This window comes from Rhinichthys klamathensis, unplaced genomic scaffold, assembly GCF_029890125.1.
Source record: "Rhinichthys klamathensis goyatoka isolate OS25496 unplaced genomic scaffold, OSU_Roscu_1.1 h1tg000185l_1, whole genome shotgun sequence".
In the NCBI taxonomy this organism is placed as follows: Eukaryota; Metazoa; Chordata; class Actinopteri; order Cypriniformes; family Leuciscidae; genus Rhinichthys; species Rhinichthys klamathensis.
The window spans coordinates 95,003-118,672 of record NW_026606713.1 but is presented as its reverse complement, the minus strand read 5'-3'; the positions used below and the strand labels follow the sequence as shown (position 1 = coordinate 118,672).

The window sequence follows — 23,670 nt, the reverse complement described above, 5'->3', positions numbered from 1 at the left end:
ATATGAAAACAGGCACATTTCTGCCAAAATTTTTTTTTTACTAAGTTACAGTTAATTCATAAGTTGTGGAGTGAAATGTCTTCTAACTGGTTTGTTCTTGGAACAATGTTTCACCTGTTTTTTTGCGTCAAGATGTTGAGAATATCATCGCTGTTTAATCTGGCTTTTAACTAGCTTAAATCACAGCCATCTGTGGGTTTATAATAGAGATAGAGAATTCTGCACTGAATTGAAATGCTTCTCAGTGCATCGCGCAACTCTGTGTAATAATGTTCGCGTGATCAGGGCCGGCTCTAACCCTTTGGTTGCCCTAGGCGATATTGAGTTTTGCGCCCCCCCCATTTAAAAAAATTATAAGTATTTATTAAACTAAACATGCTCTTATAGTTACTCAAAAACTTAAACAATAAATTGTTCATACAAATGCTACAAAGAACGTTCAAGGATATTTATATCATAGTATCATAGTTGCATTGTACAACTATATTTTATCTGACCATAAATAACTTTTAGTAGATAAATTACAACTACTACCACCATAGGCCTACTATTATTACAATCTATATGGCTGCTACAAGGTTAAGGGGGTTTCGGGGGTATTTCCCCGTAAGAAAATTTTGTGCATTTTATAAACTAATTATATATAACTATTGTCAGTGCACTACAAATAAACTGGTTCTATGCCTTTATTAATAAAACTTATTTAAAAAATACAATGCCTTCTGCATTTTTGTTTTTCTTTTTCCCTCCATTGTACCGAAATCGTACCGAACCGTGATGTCTGAACCGAGGTGTGAACCGAACCGTGACTTCTGTGTACCGTTCCACCCCTACCGGCTATATAGTGCCTGTGATTAAGCCGCTGATACTGTTTTAAACGGCTCCCATTCGGCCAGGTTATCAGTCAGGAGGGCGTGACTCCAACCCCAGAAAGAGTGTCCGCCATCACCGCCCTGGAGACACCTACAAATGTGAGTCAGTTAAAAACGGTACTTGGTATGGTGAATTATGTTGGCAGATACATCCCCAACTGATCCCCGGAGGCAGAACAAGTGTACAAATCATTTATCTTGGAGGATGACGAGGAAGTTTTCAAGAAGGTAAAAACACTGATATCCTCTGCACCTGTTCTTCAGTACTTTGATCCAAAACTGCCCACTGTAGTGGGTGCTGACGCATCCAGTTATGGATTAGGAGGACTACTGCTGCAAAATCATGGAGGCACACTCAAACCAGTAGCCTATTGCTCTCGTACACTAAATGAAGCGGAAAAGAAGTACGCACAGATAGAAAATGAGTGTCTAGCTAGTGTATGGGCTTCAGAAAAGTTCAATCTATATCTGTGTGGTCTGGAAAGCTACAAATTACTTACCGACCATAAACCACTGGTGACACTCATCAACCACAGAGACCTAGACAAAACTCCACTGAGGTGTCAGCGACTTCTGATCCGCCTAATGAAGTTCAACCCTGTCGCTGAGTACATTCCAGGTAAGAACCTGATAGTACCTGACGTGCTGTCGAGACTTCCCAGAGTCAAAAGTGGACGACACAAAACTGAGCGAGGACATTCAGGCATACGTGGATGCCATCGAAGAGCTGGAAAGGCCTAAAACCGTGCTGGAGGGCATAAAGGCAGAGACAGAGAAGGATGAAACCCTGCAGAAGGTCAGACTATACATCAGGTCTGGCTGGCCGTGATATAAAAGGGATGTCGTCAGACCAGCTTTAGACTATTTTATGGAGAGAAGTAGTCTTAGTGAGCATAATGGACTGATAAAGAAGGGAAACCAAATAGTGATCCCACAAACAATGAGAACTGAGATGCCAGAGAGGATCCACCACGGGCCTAAACAAATCCAGGGAGAGATACAATAATGCCATCTGGTGGCCAAAGATTAGCCATGCGGTAAAGGAGAAAGCCTCCTCATGCCCACACTGTAATGAGCACAAACCAAGCCAAAGCCAGGAACCACCCATCACAACGCCTTTGCCGGAGCTCCCTTGGCAAAAACTAGCTGCAGATCTTTGTGAGTTTAAAGGAAAGCACTTCCTGGTTATTATTGATTATTATACAAGATGGCTTGAAGTATTGAGTCTCACCCAGACCACAAGTGAAGCAGTTATAAGTAAGCTGATGAGCATATTCACACGGTTCGGGATACCTGAAGAGCTGATTACGTTCCAGGTCTTCACATCCAAGTATGACATCCAGCATACTACATCGATCCCATACTATCCCCCAGCTAATGTGATGGCCGGCGGAGCGAGCTGTCAGGACCGCTAAAAGCATCCTTAGGCAACAAGACCCCGAGCTAGCTCTCCTGATCTAAAGGGACACAGCCACGAAGCCAACAAAAGAAAGCCCAGCCAGACTCCTTAAGGGAAGGACACTGTAAACACATAGTCCCCAAGCGCCACCATCAGTTGAGACTGGCATGGCCCAATCTGTCTACAGTCAGCCAGACCGAAGCCAAATATAAGCAGGCCTACGAATACACCTACAACAGGAGATACACAGGAAAGCCGCTTCCTGCCTTAGGTGTCACGTCAGAGTGCGGCTGAAAACAGACTCAGAGAAGACATGGAGAGGGACCGGGGTGATCCAGGCTTCGGGTGCCACTCCACGTTCGTTTGTGGTGAAAAAGCCACAAGGAGACACCACTAGACGAAACCGGAGGCATCTGCAGATCGTCAACCAAGAAAGGAACGACACTCCGACACAGTCGACAGAAGTCTCCACCCCACCGGGTAGCATGGCATCCGCCACCTGTCCAACCCAAACTGACTCTGAGACTGGTAGCATAACATCGTCACCCAGAGTTTTGAGGACACGCTCTGGACGTGCTGTGAAACCTGCTGTCAAGCTGACTTACTAGTCAGAAGAGATGTGTTAACTAGTAATGGAAATGATTACAGACCAGTTATGTTAAAGGAAAAAGAGAAAGGTCTGAGCAGAATGTTTGTTTATATTTGGTTGTTCATTCGTATTACTGTTAATGTCTACTTAAACAGTAAGTTTGAAAAGAATAATATTGATAAAAAGAATAAGAGAATTATGCTTATTTGATATTTATTTGGCTTATTTGGGTTTCTTAAAAGGAAGAATGCAGAAAATATTGTGTTTTCATACAAAAGGTCATTTCAGAGTATGTTTCTTAGAAACAGTTGTTTTGTTTAATACTGAATGAAACCCCAGACTAAAAGGGGGAGATGTCACGTAAACCTGTTTAACATCTGTGATTGAGCATATGTCAGTACCTACGTATACGTATGTTAATACAGGAAGTAAACAGAGCAGATTCACGTGTGTTAGGTTACGACATGTTGGAATAAAGTCGAGCTAAAGACAATCTACTGTCTCCTCATAAATATATATTATACGAAGATAGCAACACTTCACATCTTAATTTTGTTTCTGGGATCTACTAGAATAGGTTACCATGCTTGAATGTTAAAAAAAACTTTATTTTTCTCATATTTGTCATTGTTGGATCACCTCTCTTCTCAGTCTGTCAGTAACGCTCTGTTTAGTTCCTCTCTCTATGAAGCCCCTCCTTCTTAGAAGCTCAATGTGCTCTGATTGGGTAGCTGGATAAATATGTTGTGATTGGTCAACCGCTTCGGCGTGTTTTGGAAATGTCCCGCCCCTCACCATAACCGTTATTTTCAACACACTACTAACTAACTCAACCAGGTCTCGTCCTTTATTTTTGCGTATACCTTATTTTTTAAATAAGGAATATTGTGACGGGTTTGTTCCCTGGACAGACATTTTTCATGCTCAAACAGCAACATTACACACTGAAGACAGATGAACATGTTAAAACCCCATTTGATATACTGTTTACACCCTGGCTCAAAAAACACTTATCTCACTAAACAAATTATTACTAATTTAACTGTGTGAATTTGTGCAGACTGTCCAAATATAAACTAAACCAAACCTTTTTCAAAAAGCAAAGGTTTTGGTTTTGGTGCAATGTATTTTCCTGTTGACGCCAACACTGTGTCAATGTAATATGCAAATAAATGCAAACAAATACCATATTATTCATTTAGGAATTAAAAGCTTGAATTATTAATACAGATTGATTGGTGTTTGGTCAGATGTAAATAACTGAAATATGTGATGTTTAATTCTTGGTTATTGTGTTTCTCCTCCTCTCAGATTGGTGGAAGTGTCGTGTTATGGCTCTCAGATCAGCCTGTACGATGTAGAGATGGCTGTTCCTTCAGTGCTCAAACCAGATCTTATAGATGTGTAAGTAGTCATAAACATAGTTCAGTGTGCTAGTTGATGCAGGTTAACCTAAATGAGAATAGTTTTATAATAAAACCTAATGAACGTCTCTGTTTTGCAGCCACGCGCAGTCATTGGCCGCTCTGCAGGCGTATTCTCATTGGCTGGCTCAGTTCTGCGGGGAAGTGCAGCGCCAACAAGATCAAACGCAATTTGTGGATCTCATCAGGTCCAGCATGGACGCCACGACCCCTCTCATCAATTCCAAGGTCACTTGATTTTTATAAATGATAATACTTTAATGCTAATTTAAAGCAGAACACAGTTTAAAGAATTGAAGACATTTTATTAAATATGTGTATATTGATATGGCTACTACTGCTATTATGTTTTTATTTATTATTGTGAGAAATAAACTCGTAAATCTGAGGGAAAAAAGTAAGAATTTTTAGATAAAAAGTTACAATTACCTTTTTTATTTATTCCGTGTCAGAAACGAGCTTCCATAATAAACAGATTATTGTGCCGATGCTAGGAAAATCTATCTATTGTATACTAATAATTATAAACAAGCCTGAAATACACAGGGACTCTTATTTTGAAATGTATATGCTTTACTATTTCCAGCTGCTCATTCAAACAGATGAGGGAGATAAAATATGCACTACATTTACATTTACATTTATTCATTTAGCTGACGCTTTTATCCAAAGCGACTTACAATTGCTATATATGTCAGAGGTCGCACGCCTCTGGAGCAACTAGGGGTTAAGTGTCTTGCTCAGGGACACATTGGTGTCTCACAGTGGATTCGAACCCGGGTCTCTCACACCAAAGGCATGTGTCTTATCCACTGCGCCATCACCACCCCTGTTTGTTGTTTGTTGCACTTTTACAACCATCTACATAATATTGCAATATAAACACCCTAAAGTAAACATGGTCATAATTTATTCAGCCATGTCTTCATAATAAGGTTTGTAGTAGCAATGTACAAAACTATATATTTATTCGAGGGCTTGTCTTGAAACTGAAGTGTTTCTCTCAGCTGTGAGATCTACAGTAGATATTTAAATTAGACCGTCTTCTGTTTAACCAGATTTTCTTCATTCTTTCTCTTTGATAAACTGTAATCCGCCCGATCTCCGTGTGTCACAGGTTCCAGAGAAGTTGCTGTTATCGGCGTGCCATCTCTGGTCTCCATGTCCACCACCGTGCGACCGGTGTTCCTGGTGTCGCTGCCGGCGGTGCAGAATATCTTCAACCTGATCACAGAGAATCATAACCACAGATTACCTCAGGAGGTGTGTGTGTGTGCATGGGTTTATATTGGTCCGACAGTGTGTACTTGGATCCTTCTGTTGTGATGTAATGTTGTTTGTTGTTTTTTCCTCAAGGCTCACGTCCTGGGGCTCGTTCTTCGTACGTTGCTTAAAACATCCGAGATCAAATGAGACATCCAAGATGATATCATCGTGCTAATCATGATCCGGCTAATTGGATTCTTCAAACACACCTGTTGTTTATGATTAGTATCGCTGGATTGAGTTATCTGAGATAATTGCGCGTTCATGCGCTGGTTTAAAAGGGGATATGTATCGATAGTAGAAACATTGATCAGCAACGCTGCTATTGGCTGCTCACCGTGACCAAAGAGCGCGCTCAGTTCCCTTTCGAGAGGTTCCTCCTATTGCGTAAGCTTACGCTATGGGAAAACTCCTTTTCTCGAGAAATATTGAAGTCTTTATGTAAAACGCATTGCAGCTGCACAGCATACAGCAATGAGCGAGGCAGCTCGGTCATTGGCTGTGCTGCGGCAACTTGCACGAACCAATGACGGGGCGACTCTGAACCCGCTTCCAATGAGCGTGCTTCGCGCCTACGCGCGTCAGAGCCCGCCGAGATGGGCGTGGCCAAGGGCTATATATTGGGCGCCCCGTCGTCTGAGTTCTTTAGATTTAATCTCCTTCAGCAAAGAACCTTCTCTTCGCTGGATCCTCCGGATTTATTGGAGTCTTTTCGCCGCCGCCGTCGACAAGCCTACAGCAGGACTGCTTCGAGGACGCCGGCGCCTTCAGCCGCCTTCGATCGCCCTTCTGCTAAGCCATCCGGCGCGCACCATCTATATCCTTTTTCAAAAAGCTATCAGTGTTCGCCCCCGCGACACTTTTTCTAAAAGAGTCAAATTTCTCAAGGCGTTGTTTCAAATGCCTTCCTGCGCCTCGTGTCGAGGCCCTCTTCAGGACGGGGATCGTCACATCATCTGCGCCCGCTGCTTGGGACCGGACCACGCAGAGGCTGCCCTTACTCGAGGCGGATGTCCCGAGTGTGACGCCCTGGGCCTCACCGAGCTGCGCGCTCGCTTCGCCGTTTTCACCGCGAAAGAGCCCACCTCTTCCGTGCTGCCATCTCCTCTAGTCGAGCCGCGAAAGAAAAAACGCCGCTCACAGAGGCCGCCGGAGCACGCGGTTTGCAGTGATGTCACGCCGGGCCAATCCCCGCGTGCTTCACCACCACCCGAAGACTCCCCGCCGCCAGTCCAGTTCACACAGGCGGACCAGCACCCCTCCAGCGGAGCGATGGGGCTCGTCTCGTTTGGCGCGTCAGGGGATGACGATGATAAGGATGACAGTTTTTCCTGTGATGCTGCATCCGACGATTGGCCGGGCTCGTCCTTCGACCCCGCGCCATCGACATTAGCGGGCACGAGCGCGGGCTCCAGCATGGACTCTGAGATCGTCCGCATTCTCTCTAAGGCCGTGGAAGACCTCGGGCTCGATTGGTCTTCCCCGGAAGAACCCGCCCGCAGCCGACTGGACGAGTGGTTCCTGCAGGGGCGCCGACAGGCCCCTCGACAAAGACCCTCCCCCTTCTTCCCGGAAGTTCACGACGAACTCACGAAGTCGTGGAAAGCCCCGCACTCCGCTCGCCTGAAGCCTTCTTTTTCTTTGTCGCTCTCCTCTGTGGACGGCGCAAAAGAAAGAGGCTATGAGGGGACTCCGCCCCTCGAGGAAGCTGTGGCCAATCATCTGTGTCCACCCTCCAACGCTGGATGGAAAGCTAAAGCTTCTCATCCCTCGAAGCCTTGCCGATCTACTTCAGCTCTCGCCGGTCGCGCATACGCCGCCGCCGGCCAAGCTGCATCAGCGCTTCACTCTATGGCTGTCCTCCAGGTTTTTCAAGCCAAACTTCTCCGCAGTATGGACGAGTCTGGACCCGATCCTGAGGCATTTAAGGACCTACGCAGCGCCACTGACATAGCGCTGCGAGCTACAAAAGCCACCGCCCAATCCATCGGCCGTGCTATGGCTAACCTGACTGTCCTTGAGCGCCATCTGTGGCTGACGCTAACAGAAATGAAGGATGCAGATAAGGCGTCATTTCTCGACGCGCCTATCTCCCAAAGCGGCCTGTTTGGACCAGCGGTGAAGGAGTTCGCCGAGCGCTTCACCGAAGCCCGTAAGGACTCACAGGCTATGCGTCACTTCCTGCCCAAGCGATCTAGCTCATCGCAGAGCCGCCAACGGCCGCCTCAGCAGCAGCGAGCTAAGACGGCGCCCCCCGTCTCTCAGCCCAAACCTGAAACGGATTTTCGACGCCGCTCGCGCTCCGCCAACAGGAAACAGCCGCCCGAGCGACGGGGACCTCGGCCCAGGATTGTGCTGAACCCAGAGCCTCGTAAGTCCTCCTAGCTACAGGGAGGAAAAGGGAGAGCGCGTGTCTCGCAAGAGCCGGACCGTTCTCTCCAAAACGTTTAAAGCATTACCCAGTCCCCTTACAGGCGGTTGGAAATGTCTATACAGCAGCCAATGTGCCAGCCACACAGCTCGCCCACCTGCAAACAAACGCCGTTTTTACGGCGACACACAGAAATCACATAAAGAGCTATTTTCTGCCTGTGTCATTAAAGGGTCACGTGTCCACACCAAAGTGCGCATTCCCACATATCAAAACTGTAAACTCAGTGCCAAATGTTTTCCCAGCTCAGGCTGGACGCCCCATAAATGTAGATTGTGTGCCAACTGTTACGTATGCACCACTACACACAGGCACTGTTCCCACAGTTATAAACACTTCCCCAGTAAAAGCGGGAAGTTGTATAAGAGTAGCGCGTGTGCCCGCTGTTATGCACGCACCCCATCTCACAAACACTGTTTATATGGCCAAAAACCTCCCGCCACGAGCGGGAAGTTTTATGAAAGTGGCGCGCGTGCCTACCACAGTCTATGCACCCCCACCCATAAGCACTATACACACAGTGTTAAACATTTCCCCATCTCACTCTGTGAGCGTTACAGCGAGCGTGCCTGTAATCTCACACGCACCCCTGCACTCGGCATTCAACAAAGCTGCTCAGCGCGCGCCCGCGCCGCTGACAGCTGTGAGCTCGGTATTTACACAGAACGATTCGCTGGCGGGAGCCATACGTCACTGCGACACGCCCCCGGCCAGCATTCAGCCCATATCTGTGCGAGCGAAAGCTTGGGAAAATATCCCCGACATGCCGAAATGGGTTTTGAACATAATAAAACACGGTTACTCGCTCCAATTCGCTCGCAGACCGCCCCGCTTCACAGCAGTGGTAGAGACGAAAGTGAGAAAAGATGTTTCACATGTTCTACGCACCGAGATGCTCAAACTGATAGAGAAAGGTGCTATAGAAACAGTGCCCCCCTCTATGAGCGAGGCAGGTTTTTACAGCCGCTATTTTCTCGTCCCGAAAAAGGATGGCGGTCTCCGCCCCATCCTAGATCTCAGACATCTGAACAAAGCTTTAATGATTCGCTCGTTCAGAATGTTAACAACCAAGCATATCCTCGCGCAAGTTCGCCCGGGGGATTGGTTTCTGTCAGTGGATCTGAAAGACGCTTACTTTCACATTCCAATAGCGCCTCATCACAGGCCATTTCTGAGATTCGCTTTCGAGGGACAGTCATACCAGTACAAAGTACTACCATTCGGCCTGTCACTGGCACCCCGCACATTTACGAAATGTATGGATGCAGCACTTTCCCCCCTGAGACAGCGGGGAGTGCGAATACTGAATTATCTCGACGATTGGCTAATCCTAGCACAATCAGAGAGCCAGTTAGTGACACACAGGTCTTGGATTATCAGTCATCTAGAGTGCCTGGGTCTAAAAATCAATTTTGCAAAGAGCATGCTATCCCCCAGCCAGAATATTTCTTTCCTGGGAATAGTGCTAGACTCAGTGCAGATGACGGCGCGCCTCTCATCAGAGCGCGCGCTCACTATCCGGCGCCTTGCAACATCGTTCAGAGCGGGTGCGCGCGCCCCCGTCAAGCGATTTCAAGTCTCATGGCCTCAGCATCAGCTGTACTCCAGCTAGGATTGTTGCACATGCGTCCTCTCCAACGCTGGCTCAAAAGCCGTGTCCCCACTCACGCGTGGCGCTCGGGCCACTTTTTAATCAGAGCAAATCACGGCTGCATAAAAGCCCTGACGCCCTGGAAAGCTGTCGACTGGTATCAGTCCGGTGTGAGTTTGGGCGTGAACACAAGGAGAAAAATGATCACGACAGATGCCTCCAAAATAGGCTGGGGGGCCCTTTACGAGGGCAGGCCTGTCTCCGGCTTGTGGTCAAACCCGGAGAAGCGCCTACATATAAACTGTCTGGAATTGAAAGCGGTCACTTTGGCTCTCAGAGCCCTGCTCCCGTACCTGAAGGACGAGCACGTTCTAGTCCGAACGGACAACATGACGGTAGTCTCGCATATAAATCGTCAGGGTGGACTCAGATCGAGCTCCCTGCACTCGATGGCCAGGGAGCTCCTCCTATGGTCCCAGCGCAACCTGCGCTCACTGAGAGCAGCGCATGTGCCAGGCGTTCTGAACCAGGGAGCGGATATGCTGTCCAGAGACAAAGTTCTCCCAGGAGAATGGTCTCTCCACCCCCTGACGATTCAGTGGTTATGGCAAACCTTTGGCAGAGCAGAGGTCGACCTCTTTGCCTCCAAGGAAAATGCGCACTGCCCTCTCTTCTTTTCAAAGAGCACAGACGCGCTCGCCCAAGTCTGGCCGAGCCGCCCGCTGTATGCCTTCCCTCCGGTCGCGATGCTACCTCAGGTCATCAGTCGGATCAGGGAGGAGAAATGTGCAGTGCTCCTGGTAGCCCCACTCTGGAAGAACCAGACGTGGTTTCCAGAACTGATGCAGATGATGCAATCTGCCCCATGGCCGATTCCACTGAGGCTAGATCTCCTCAGGCAGGCCAACGGGATGATCCTCCATCCCCGCCCCGATCTGTGGGCCCTCCATGCGTGGCCCCTCAACGGATTCCCGGGAACCTCCCCAGTGGAGTGTTGAGAACCATCACTGAGGCGCGAGCGCCCTCTACGAGGCGCTTATATGCCCAGAAATGGAAGGTGTTCAGTGACTGGTGTAAACCCAGGAACCTGAACCCTGAGACATGCGAAGTACCGAGTGTGCTCGTTTTCTTACAAGAGCTGTTGGAGGCAGGCCGCACCCCCTCCACGCTCAAAGTATATGTGGCTGCCATAGCGGCATCACATGAACCGGTCGAAGGACGCACACTAGGGAAAAACTACCTAGTTGTTCGTTTCCTGAGGGGCGCCAGGAGGATGAATCCCCCACGCCCCCCCTCGGTGCCGATTTGGGACCTGGCCACGGTCCTGGACGCACTTAAGCGTGCCCCGTTCGAACCCCTCCGAACTGTGCACCTTAAACAGCTCTCGCTCAAAACTGCTCTCTTGCTGGCTCTCGCCTCGGTCAAGAGAGTGGGCGATCTGCACGCGCTGTCTTCAAGCGCTAACTGCCTGGAGTTTGGACCTAACGACAGCAGGGTTGTCCTCAGGCCAAAACACGGGTATATTCCTAAGGTGCTCTCTACTCCTTTCAGAGCACAGGTGATATCTTTGGCCGCGCTATCGTCCCCAGCAGACGAAGGTGACGCTAATTTACTCTGCCCGGTCAGGGCACTCAGAGTATATTTGGAACGCTCTGCCCTGTTCAGACAGACAGAGCAGTTGTTCGTATGCTTTGGCGGCCGCACTAAAGGTCTGGCTGTGTCAAAGCAAAGAATATCGCGCTGGATAGTTGATGCTATAGCGCTGGCTTATGAAGCCAAGGGCCTTCAGTGCCCCTTGGGCATCAGAGCTCACTCTACGAGAGGCATGGCCTCCTCGTGGGCGTGGTCGAGTGGGATACCCATTCAAGATATTTGTGCGGCTGCAGGCTGGGCCTCACCGTCCACATTTATCAGGTTTTATAACCTACAGGTCCCCTCATTGCATTCTAACATACTGTCGGTCTAACCATCATAGGCTGGGGTGTGTACATGCTGAGCATTGTCTCCTCCCTCATAGAATCACATCTTGAAACTGATGTGGAGGATTTTTCATACATGACAGTACATGAAAATGTGCTTGTGTGTGTCTCTGGACGCCCATCGGGCCGTTCCACGTTGTCCTTTATAAAACCCGCCTTCGGCTGGCTTGTTGGATAATCACTTTGCTCAAAGGCTCAGGCTCCGGCCTCCGGCTTGGTAGAAGCGAAGTCAGCACGCACGGCGTTTTACATGGCGTTCCCATAGCGTAAGCTTACGCAATAGGAGGAACCTCTCGAAAGGGAACGACTCGGTTACTAACGTAACCTCGGTTCCCTGAGAGGAGGGAACGAGTATTGCGTAATCTGCCGTGCTTGTGCTTGGTCAGTTTGCTTCAGTCGAATTGAACCTAAAGAACTCAGACGACGGGGCGCCCAATATATAGCCCTTGGCCACGCCCATCTCGGCGGGCTCTGACGCGCGTAGGCGCGAAGCACGCTCATTGGAAGCGGGTTCAGAGTCGCCCCGTCATTGGTTCGTGCAAGTTGCCGCAGCACAGCCAATGACCGAGCTGCCTCGCTCATTGCTGTATGCTGTGCAGCTGCAATGCGTTTTACATAAAGACTTCAATATTTCTCGAGAAAAGGAGTTTTCCCATAGCGTAAGCTTACGCAATACTCGTTCCCTCCTCTCAGGGAACCGAGGTTACGTTAGTAACCGAGTCGTTTTACTCTGCAGCAGAGCAAGAGTTATTGCTAGAAGGTTATGCTGAATTTGAAAACTTAATTACGTTAAGTTTTCACCTAAAATGTGCAAAGCCAGGAGAGAGGGCTGGCAAAAAGTAGCCAATTAAGTTTGTAGTGACCATTTAGATGTTTTTATCACTTATTACAGTATATATTTTTTTATTTGAATAATTTCTAAATAATTAATAACTTTGTTCATTGTAATCTCAGTCACCACCCACTACTAGAACATGGGAACAAGTAAAAGTGAAGTACTAGAATATTCTACATAATGGTAATTTGTAGCCTACTATAGGCTACTATAGTCTCTTTTAAAAAGGCACTGTTAATAAATGTTTGCTTGTTTATAAAAGCAACCAAGAAAAAGGCTGAGAAAAAAAGAAAAGAAAAACAAACAGGTGGTGGTCCTACACCCCCACATTATACCCCGGCAGAAGAGCTGACCTTTGGGTAGAATGTGAACCGACCCGTCCGGGGTTCAGCTCTTCCTCAGACACACAGCAGGGACCAGTAGCAGCAACTCCTTCATTACTGGTAAATGAACTTTAAATGATCTTACACTGTAAAATATTTGTTTGCTGCATTATAGGCCTATAATCCCAATGGCTGGTCCAGTCATATCAACTGTTAAACCTTGAGTAGGCCTAGTGATGAATTGCTTACTTGTGAAAGTGTGCATGTGTGAAACTACATGTAGCCTAGTTAATGAAAAAAAAATATGTTGCCATGAGTTATTGATCACATTTCCCCCCAGTGTACTTCATTGTAATGAAATTGTGTTTTCCTCTTTTGTGCAGTTTTAAACACCAACACTTGTATCTGTTCCTGGCTGAAGCATGTGCAGTAAGTGGACTTTTCCAAACTTTACATCAAAAGGGAAGAAAGTACAACACTTTGTAATGCCCATTTCCCCACCAATGCACAGGACAGTGAAGAAACTCTCTCAGATGACTGTCTTTTGGAGAAAGTATCTTTAAATAACTTTACTTAATTTACACTTGAGTACCTATTATTTCTGAATGCAACATGTGTTGCAGGAGTCCACATCTACAGAAAGGCCTACAGAAGAGTCTGCACAAAGCAGTTATACAGAGGTGGGCAGTGTATACTTTTCCTTTTATTTTTTGTTGCATAAGGCTTGTGTTGACAGGTTTAACCCAAGCCCCCCTGCCCCTAGAAAATAGAGTATTTTGAGGGGGAAAACTTGACAACTTAAAGAAAAAAAAAAACAGGCACTACAGAGTTAGAGATAGAGTTGCTTCAAAGGAACTTCAGAGTAAGTGCTAATTATTATTTCACACACAGTACTTTTGCTGACCTTGCATAGTATCTCTTATTGCAGGCAAAATATGACTTGATCACTGGCTTTTCTTTACAAAGAACAATTTAAATAAAAAATCAAAGAACTAAGCATATTTGTCTTGTCTTTTATTAAACCTTTAATGAAATGTTTTATATTTTTGCTGATGGTGGAAATGTTGTGTAAATGGCACATGTAATGTCACAGGCCCTGTCAAGTGCAACCCTCAGGCTTTTCAGACACTGAAATCTTCCCTTTAGTTGGCCAAAGTTCATTTCATTGTGTGACCATCTCTTGGCTAGAGCTGCATTGTAACTGTGTATGTAGCCTAATACAGTGAGCTTGATATTGATACCATGTTCAAGTAATGTGCATAAATGTGAATTTCTGTGCTTCCACATTTGTGATACGGAACAGTCACACACCATCTAGAGATTTTAGTCTGTCAACTGCCTTTTTTTAAATTTGATATATTACTAATCTGGAATATTAAGAATTGTAATAGTAACTTGGCTGCACATTTACATTGTGATCCTCCTTTCTGTTCACAAAATCCCCTTCATAGAGGCCTTGGGAACATGTGTGCAGTCTATTGACCAATCACATTAGTGAAGCCTGAGGGACATATCTGTGTCATATTAATCGGCGTGTTCATGATTGCATGATCTTCATTAAAAATTATAATACCTGCGTTGGCTAACATTTTTTTTTTTTTTAAACCTGCTAGCCTACAACCTTGGGTCTAAACTGGCTTGGAAATGCCACAAAAAACACCCTAAAAACTGCTTGAGCGCCAGGGTAAACTTTGTGAATGACACGACAGACAGCACTTATCAAGTCCTCCGCATCTCCAATAGTTTAAAGGAAAAGAGCCACTCGCAAATAATATCAGGACAATGCACACAATTTGTGCTGTTATTAAAGGCCGACTCCGACGAGTCGAACATTTAATGTGCGTTTCCAAAAAATAATTGATGTAAATGACATCCTCACGAGTCATGAGAAAAATTATATCTCTCAAAAAGTACACTATCGCGCTGCGTTAAAAGACTTCTCGTTTCACCTCCGCTTATAAAGCCGCGATCTAATCCTGTTTACATGAAATAAGCCTGCTCACGAGCAGGTTCAAGCTAGCGCACCTGTTGCTATGACAGCAAGTCTAGGATGAGCTTCGAAGAACCAAACGATCCAAGATCATGCCAAATCGTCAACAATCAAATCCAGCTAACTGAGTTAGCGACGTACGAAGAACGAGCCCCTGGTGTGTCGAGCTCTGTCCAACATGTTGCTGTTGCCGTGGCCCAGTCTACCAGAAGCGGAGCAGCAGTGGCCGAACCGTTCATCCAATCACGCGCGGCTCCTCAGCAGTCTGACGCAGCAGTACCGCCTCCTGCCCCGCCCACCCAGCCAGCACCCCAACAGTGAGAGCAACACATGAACATTGATCGCAATGTTAAATATTATAATATATACCATATAAAAATATGTATAGCATTTATAGCAAAGTGAATAAAGACATTTATTATGTTACAGTTTCTAAATAGATTGAAATAGATTTCTATTTCATATCAATGCTGTACTTTTGAACTTTATATTCATCAAAGAATCCTGAAAAAACATCATATTTACACAAAATATTGATAATAATATGAAAAATAGTATGCCACAACTGTTTACAACATTCATATGTTTCTTGAAATCATCATATTAGACTGATTTCTGAAGGATCGTGTGACACTGAAGGCTGGAAATATTATTACAATTCAGCTTTGATCACAGGAATAAAATGTAAAATATTTAAAAAAGAAAATGGTTAATTACATTTTTTAATAATATTTCACAATATTACTATTTTTACGGTATTTTTGATAATAAATGCGCATTTACTGAGCATTTACACTGCAGGTCTTGATGCCCAATTCTGATTTGTTACTGACCCCAAACTTTTTGAATGGTATTTTTTATTTATATATGGGTTTATTTATATATTTTTTTGATACAGCCTGTTTTTACCAGTTATTCTTCCTAAAAGTATTTTCAAAAATGGCAGTAATGTAAATAATGGTGTGTCCCTCAGGTAAAGCGGTGATCCAGCAGACTCTGTGTGTGTTGAAGGATCTGGTGGACAGTATATCAGGAGAAGCCACCAAATCACGTCAGATCTGTTACCACAGCCTGCAGGAGTCAGTCCAGGTCACGCTCGCACTGTTCCCTCACTTCATCCAGCAGCCAGGTGAACAAATCATCATCAACATCAGCGTTTATGACCACCGCTTCTCCACTGCCTTCTTCTTCTGCTGCTGGAATGCTGGAATGATCTCTCTCTCTCTCTCTCTCTCTCTCTCTCTCTCTCTCTCTCTCTCTCTCTCTCTCTCTCTCTCTCTCTCTCTCTCTCTCTCTCTCTCTCTCTCTCTCTCTCTCTCTCTCTCTCTCTCAAATTCAAATTCAAATGAGCTTTATTGGCATGACTTATACAGTATTGCCAAAGCATTGGCCATTACATAGGCAATGAACAAATAATCGATAAATTAATAATGTAAACAAATGCATGAATATATTACATTTATATCATAATGAATCAAAATGAAATATATCAAAATGAAAATAAACACACACACAAAAAAACAACAACAACACACAGTTTTGAACCAACATTCAGACTTTTTGTCCACTGGCTGACTCTCGTAGTTTGTGGCAGGCTATTACATACTTTGCTGCTGTTGTGATTGAGCAAGAGTTTTCTCCCAAAATATGAATTAATTTTTCAGAATTTGGCAATGCCATAAAATTTGGTTCTAGCTGTTGAAATCTAGTGAAATAGTCCGATCTAATGCTGTGATAGTGATCGCAGTGTATGAGGAAGTGTTCTTCTGTCTCCACCTCTCTCTGAGAGCACAGAGAACACAGTCTCTGCTCTCTCGGCTGCCATCTCTGCCGGTGCCGGCCTCTCTCTACAGCCAGACTGTGGTCACTCAGCCTGTATCTGGTTAGGGTCTTTCTCACTTTATGCTCTTTCACACAGCTCAGGTATTCTGCTGGTTTATACTCTCTTTTCAGGTTTAAATAGAGTTCCATCTTCTTTTGTAATTTAGTAGCATCTTTCCAATAGTTAATGTAATTTAGTTTTTGTAATTGTATAATTTGGTTTGGCCAGAGAGTGCTGTGCTGGTCTGGCTGTAGTTTGAGCATCAGCTGTGAGAGTGCGCTCCGGGGCCGGTTCTGCTCCTGACACCGCAGGGCTTCGGCCTGGTAAGAGCTCGGGTCACTGCGCTTCAGGTGCTGGAAGAACTTTATAGCTCTTTTTTGGATAGTGATCAATAAGGGGTATTGTCCTAATTCAGCTCTGCACGAGTTGTTTGGTGTCGCTCTGTTTACTTTTAGGATGCTTTTACAAATTTGGGTATGCAGAGTTTCAATTTCCTCTTTTTCCCATTTTGAGAAATCTTGGGTTTTTAGAGGTCCCCATACCTCACTGCCGTACAGAGCAATCGGTTCGATTATTGCTTTTAGGATTTTTAGCCAGGTTTGAATTGGAATTTCATGTCGAATAGTATTTTTAATCATGTAGAAGACCCTCATCGCTTTCGCCTTCAGTTCAGTCACAGCCAGATTAAAGTTCCCTGTCGAACTCAGTTTTAGCCCCAGATATGTGTATTCGTGGGTGTGTTGGAGAACTTGGTTTCCTGCTCTGAAGATGTATTTATTTTCCCTACACCTGGATCTATTTTGAAAAATCATTATTTTAGTTTTTGCGAGGTTAATTTTGAGAGCCCACGTTTGGCTGAATGTCTCTACGACGTCGAGGAGCTGCTGTAGTCCCTCTTTTGTTTTTGACAGAAGGACTAAATCATCTGCAAAGAGGAGACATTTAACTTCTGATTGCGTCAGGGTTGGGCCGGGGGCCGTGGAGTTATTTAAGGCTTTGGCTAGTTCGTTTATATAAATGTTAAATAGAGTGGGGCTCAATGGGCAACCTTGTCTGACTCCTCGTTGTTGGGAGAAAAATTCTGTTCGCTTATTCCCTATTTTTACAGCACATGTATTGTTTTTATACATGGTGCTTATCAAATCAAATGTTTTCCCTCCAATCCCATTTTCCAGTAGTTTTAGGAAGAGTCCTTCGTGCCAGATCGAATCGAAAGCCTTCTCAAAGTCAATAAAGCAAGCGAAGACTTTGGATTTATTTGGTATACATGTTTATCAATGATCGTGTGAAGAGTGTAAATGTGGTCAGATGTTCTGTGTTTGGGCAGAAATCCAATTTGACTTTTGTCCAGAATTTTGTGGGTTTGAGAAAGTTCTGCAATCTTATATTAATAATTGAACAGATATTTTCCCCAGGTTGCTATTGACACATATGCCTCTGTAATTTGTTTGGCTCATTTTTGTCTCCTTGTTTAAAGATTGGTGTGATTAGGCCTTGGTTCCAGGTGTCGGGGAAATATCCTACTCTCAAAATAATGTTGAATAATTTGGTTATTGCGGTTTTAAATTTGTCATTGGTGTATTTGATCATTTCATTTAATATTCCATCTATGCCACATGCCTTGTTGGGTTTCAAAGCATGTAGTCTCTCTGTAAGCTCATTTACTGTGATTGAGAAATCCAGGGGGTTCTGATTGTCTTTAATTTTTTCTTTCAGGATTTCTAATTTGGTTTTTTAATTCATTTCGAGCAGGATTTGTTTCAGTTGTTTTGTACAGATTTTCAAGTGTGTCCTCCATATGTCCCCGTTTTGAATGGCCAGTTCTTCCTGTTGTGGCCTATAGAGCTTGTTCCAATTGTTCCAGAAGTTACTGGTATTTATTGACTCCTCCATTTCTTGAAATAATTGTTCTGTGTGTTCTTCCTTTTTTACTCTAAGAGTTTGTTTGTACAGTCTAAGGGCTTCGTGATATTGATGGCGGAGTTCTTCATTGTCGGGATCTCTGTGTTTTTGATTTGACAGATTTCGTACTGTTGTTCGGATATTTTTGCACTCACTGTCAAACCACATTTCTTTGTTTTTTTTTGGTTTCCTTTTTGATGATTTATTTTTCAAATTGCACATGGATGCTGATTGGTGGAATATTTTGGTAATGTCACTAAGTGCCAGATTTATGCCTAATTTATTTTGTGAATATGTGTTCATTATAAATTTGTCCAATAATAATTTGATCGTTTGACTTTCTATTGCATTTTGATAGTTTTCTGTGCTGTTATTTGTCCACTTGTAGGGTGGTTGCAGCTTCAGTAAATGAGAGGGCTGTCTGCGTGATTCATTGGTATGAGTTCGTCTTAAATACAGTGTAATTTTACAGTGGTCTGACAGAGGTGTTTGAGGACTGACTGTGAATGCCCTGAGATGCACTGGGTCAATGTCTGTAATGAAGTAGTCTACAGTACTGTTGCCCAAGAAAGAATTAAAGGTGTAACAACCGAAAGAGTCTCCCCGTATACGGCCGTTCACTATATACAGGCCCAGTGATCGACAGAGCTCTAGCAGGCTTTTCCCACTTCTGTTTGTGAATTTGTCATAATTGTTTCTTAAGTGGTATGAGGGCAGAGAGTGGCTGGTGTTTGTGATATATTTGTCTCCCTTAACAAAGTCTGGTTCATTTCCAGTTCTGGCATTTAAATCGCCACACATTAACACATTCCCTTTAGTCTGGAAATGGCAGATCTCCTCCTGCAGGATGGAGAAGGTTTCTTCACTGTAATAGGGGGACTCAGCTGGGGGAAGGTATATAGCACACAAGAATATATGACGATCTGTGGAGACGATGTCTTTTTGGATTTTTAACCAAATATTAAATTTTCCGATTTGTATATCTGTGATTGAGTTTATGAGGTGTGCTCTATACCATATCAGCATTCCCCCTGACTCCCTGCCCTGAGTCACCACTCTTAGTTTCGCCGATGGTAGGACTATTTCCCTAAACCCAATTGGACAGCCAGTGGACAAATCTCTAACATTCCATGTTTCCTGTAGAATTATAACGTCAGAGTTCTCAATTTCTTTTTTAAAGTCCGAATGTTGGCTCTTGATACCAAAAACAGAGGACCTCAGTCCTTGAATGTTCCAACATGTGACTTTCAGGGAATATGAGCTCATTAAATAATCACATTTGTTATTTCAAAACAAGACAGACATCAGTATATTGAATTGACAAATCAAGAAGAATATATTAAATGATCCAAGAAAATAAATTAAATGTATAAATCAGGTGAAATAAATATAAAAGATATCATATTCATATTACAAATACATAGTTTTTTTTTTTTTTGTTTTTTTTAAGTATAATAAATAATATGAGGTTTCTAAAAATCTGGTATAAAATGAGTATAAAATAAAAATAAACACATAGTACACATGCATACACTTCCATACTTTTTTTCTTTTCTTTTTTTTAAGAGTAATAAATAATATGTTTCTAAGAATCTGATTTAAAATAAGTAGAAATAAAACACTCTCACACATACACACACAATCATACATACATTTTCATTTTCTTAACTCACTTTCTTTTTTTCTTTTGTCTTTTTTTTTTGTGAGTCACTAACCCATGAGATGTGAGCACAGCAGAGTCAACATGTGCTGGATGTTTGTGAGGTCTCTGGATGGAGATGAGGCCGGCTGGCTGTGGGCTGTGCTGGGGCTGCAGTGGCTCAGGATCTGCCGGCTGCTTCAGCATAGCTCCGTCTGTCCGGGTGTTGCTGCTGCTGCTGATGATGATGATGATCATGTGGATGAGAAGGCGAGGGGGCTGCAGGCCTGGTCATGCGGTGTGTTCCAGGGGGGAAGACAGAGCCTGTCGTGGGGTTCCTCCGGTCAGGGCTGAAGTGGTGGAGGGGGTGGTGTTTTGAGGGGTGTCCCTGCAGTAGCTCTATGGGGTGTCCATGAGGACGCTGCGGTGCGCTGGAGCTGCGATTGAGTGCGATGTCCTTCAGGGTTTTGGCAAAGATGGGGACTGCCCTTCTGTGGAGGTGGACATGGTCATATAGGCTGCTGAGATCCAGTGTGGGGTGCTGAGCCAGGTGTACATTGGGCTTTAGGGCACAGTCTCTGGATACTCTAGCATTTAGATGCCGGATGGTGTCTGGGTGGAAGTCCGAGCGCAGTAGCAGGGTGGAGAGGATGATTTTGGAGTTGGGGAAGTTGGAGGATGCCTTCTCAGTCACGTTTATGAGAGCTGTAGCTACTCTCTCTCGCTGAGCTCGGAGGTCGTTGGTGCCGGTGTGGATGATGATGTGGCTGGGGGAACCCAGCTGCTCTTCACACAAGAGCTCCAGGGCCTTCTGTGTGTTTGGGCACCAGATTTTTTTGACATTTTTTCTCGGAAACAGTCTCTTTTCATCTATAAACTTGCCATTGGAGTCCATGAGGAGTATAATCTGAGGCTGTGATTGGCTGTAGGAGTCTGCTGGAGGAGGGCTGCTGGGCCGGGTCTCTGTGGGCGCTGGAGAAGGAGTCTCCTCTGAGCTCTGCTGTTCTCCTCTCGGTGTCGGCTGCTTCTCCACAGCTGACAGGTGTATTGTGTGGGACTCTCTGTCCTCTCTCAGCTTTCTCATCTCCTCCCTCATTACAGACAGCTGATTGCTGTACTCCTCTCCCTGTTTTTTAATTTCTTGAGTTTCTTTCTTAAGGATTTCTATTTCTTTCCTGTAATCCTCTTCTTTCTCAGTTGGATCCGTCTCCTTCACTACTCTATGCATCTCCTCTCTCAGCTGCACCAGCTCCAGCTCCATCTCCCTGAACTTCTCCTTCATGTCGCTGATGATGCTGTGTAGAAGGGAGATCTCCTCACTGTCGTCCCGGGACTGCTCAGCTGTGGACTGATGGCTGGAGGTCGAGGGGTCTTCTGCACGCTTCTCTGTATTAGGGCTGATCTTGTTCAGCTGAGCTTTTTCTTTAATTTGCAGGAAATCCTTTTCAAATTGTTTCAGCTTCCCCTGAATCATTATAGTCCCATTTTTATATAGGTTCGCTGTTATCGTGACATCTGAATCTGGATCTTCCCCTTCCTTAATCTGCAGTTTCCATCCATTACTGATGCCCTTTCTGATTACTGTGGGGTAGTGATGTCTGATTGCTGAGTGCCAGGCTTCGGGGTCTTCTGTGTAGAATATGATGTTACTGACCTCTCCATTCCTGTACAAGTCTGAGTACAGGGTTTCTGGGTTGTCCTTCAGGAGCTTTTCTTTATGTTTTTTCTTTAGGATCTCATTGGTAGCTTTGGATGGGTATGTTATAGGGACTGATTCTGTCATTTTTCAAATATTCTGACAGTTGCTGGCAGTTTGTTGTTGTTGTTGTTTTATGAATGTTTATATCTACTGGAGTTAGCCCTTATATTGTAGCTTAATTAAATCACAGTTTTTGGGCAAATCTTCCTCCAAAACAAAGGTGGTTGATTGTAGATATTGTAGATATTTTGTGTACTCACTCGGAGTTCTTCTTTTCCTCTCTCTCGTGGCAGTTGTGGGACCTTTAAGCCTTCTGTCAGCCTTTTGTCTTTTGGTTGTCAGCTAGTTGTTTTCTGCTGATTTTTCTTGATCAATTCAATGTCCTTTTGTAGTGAATATGTTGCAGAAGGTCTTATTTGATAGATTTTTATAAAAACTGATTGTCTGTCTTGTCTTAAAACAACATTTAAAAAGCAAAAAATCAGGAGCTCATTTTCTTGCTGCTGTTGCTGAACGGAATCTCTCTCTCTCTCTCTCTCTCTCTCTCTCTCTCTCTCTCTCTCTCTCTCTCTCTCTCTCTCTCTCTCTCTCTCTCTCTCTCTCTCTCTCTCTCTCTCTCTCTCTCTCTCTCTCTCTCTCTCTCTCTCTCTCTCTCTCTCTCTCTCTGTGCATGCGGGGAGCGTTTGGGTGTGTGTGAGGGTGAACTCGTTTCGCGACTTGTTTGGAAAGTGTGACGGAGCTGAGATGGCATCCCTTCCTGAGGGGAGTGCAGCGTCTCTTTCGCTCCGTCATGGCGTCAGGTGCATGGCAGAACCTGGCGTTAAAGTGGAGGTTGTTTTGATCGCGGCTGGGGAGCAGATCGGTTACGACAATATTTGCTCGGCTTCTCGAATGAATAAGGCGGTGGTGATTTTCGTGAAAGAAGAAAATTTGGTTAATCGTCTGATAAGCAACGGTGTTGTGGTAAGTGGTACTTATATTACTGTTTCACCGCTGGTTACACCTACTACCAGAGTGACGATATCAAATTTGCCCCCATTCATAAAGAATAGTGAAATTGAACGAGCCCTTGCGAGTTACGGAAAGTTTGCTAGTCCAGTTAAAATGATTTCTCTTGGATGCAAAAATGAGGCCTTGCAGCACGTGTTGTCATTCAGAAGACAAGTTTTTATGTTTCTGAATGAACCAGATTTGAATGTTTCTTTTAGACTGTGGCATGAAGGAAAATCGTATTTGGTGTATGCGAGTACCGGGAATAATAAATGCTTTGAATGCGGAGACATTGGGCATAAGAGGGTTGCATGTCCGCATAAGGCTCAGAATGTTGAGAATTTGCAACCGAATGTAGAGAATTTGCAACCTAGTGTTGAGAATATGCAGCAGAATGTTGAGAATTTGCAACCGAATGTAGAGAATTTGCAACCTAGTGTTGAGAATATGCAGCAGAATGTTGAGAATATGCAGCAGAATGTTGAGAATATGCAGCAGAATGTTGAGAATATGCAGCAGAATGTTGAGAATATGCAGCAGAATGTTGAGAATATGCAGCAGAATGTTGAGAATATGCAGCAGAATGTTGAGAATATGCAGCAGAATGTTGAGAATATGCAGCAGAATGTTGAGAATATGCAGCAGAATGTTGAGAATATGCAGCAGAATGTTGAGAATATGCAGCAGAATGTTGAGAATATGCAGCAGAATGTTGATGATGCAGATCGTGGAATCGATCAGGGAATACAACCTCAGGTTGTGAGTGAAGTACATGATAGTGGCGTTGTTGTGGGTGATAATATGAGGCCTAGTGAGGAGGCCACTGCTATTGTGAACCAAAGCAGGGATCCTGAGGGAATGATGAGGGCTGATGAAGTTACAGTGACAGCAGGAGTAAGTGGAGTAGGTGTAGAAACGG

At 44.6% G+C, this 23,670-nt stretch overlaps 1 pseudogene; it reads left to right on the top strand.

Annotated features, from left to right (window-relative positions):
• LOC130095104 (exportin-6-like) overlaps positions 1-23,670 on the top strand; it is a 55,886-nt pseudogene that overhangs the window by 19,394 nt on the left and 12,822 nt on the right.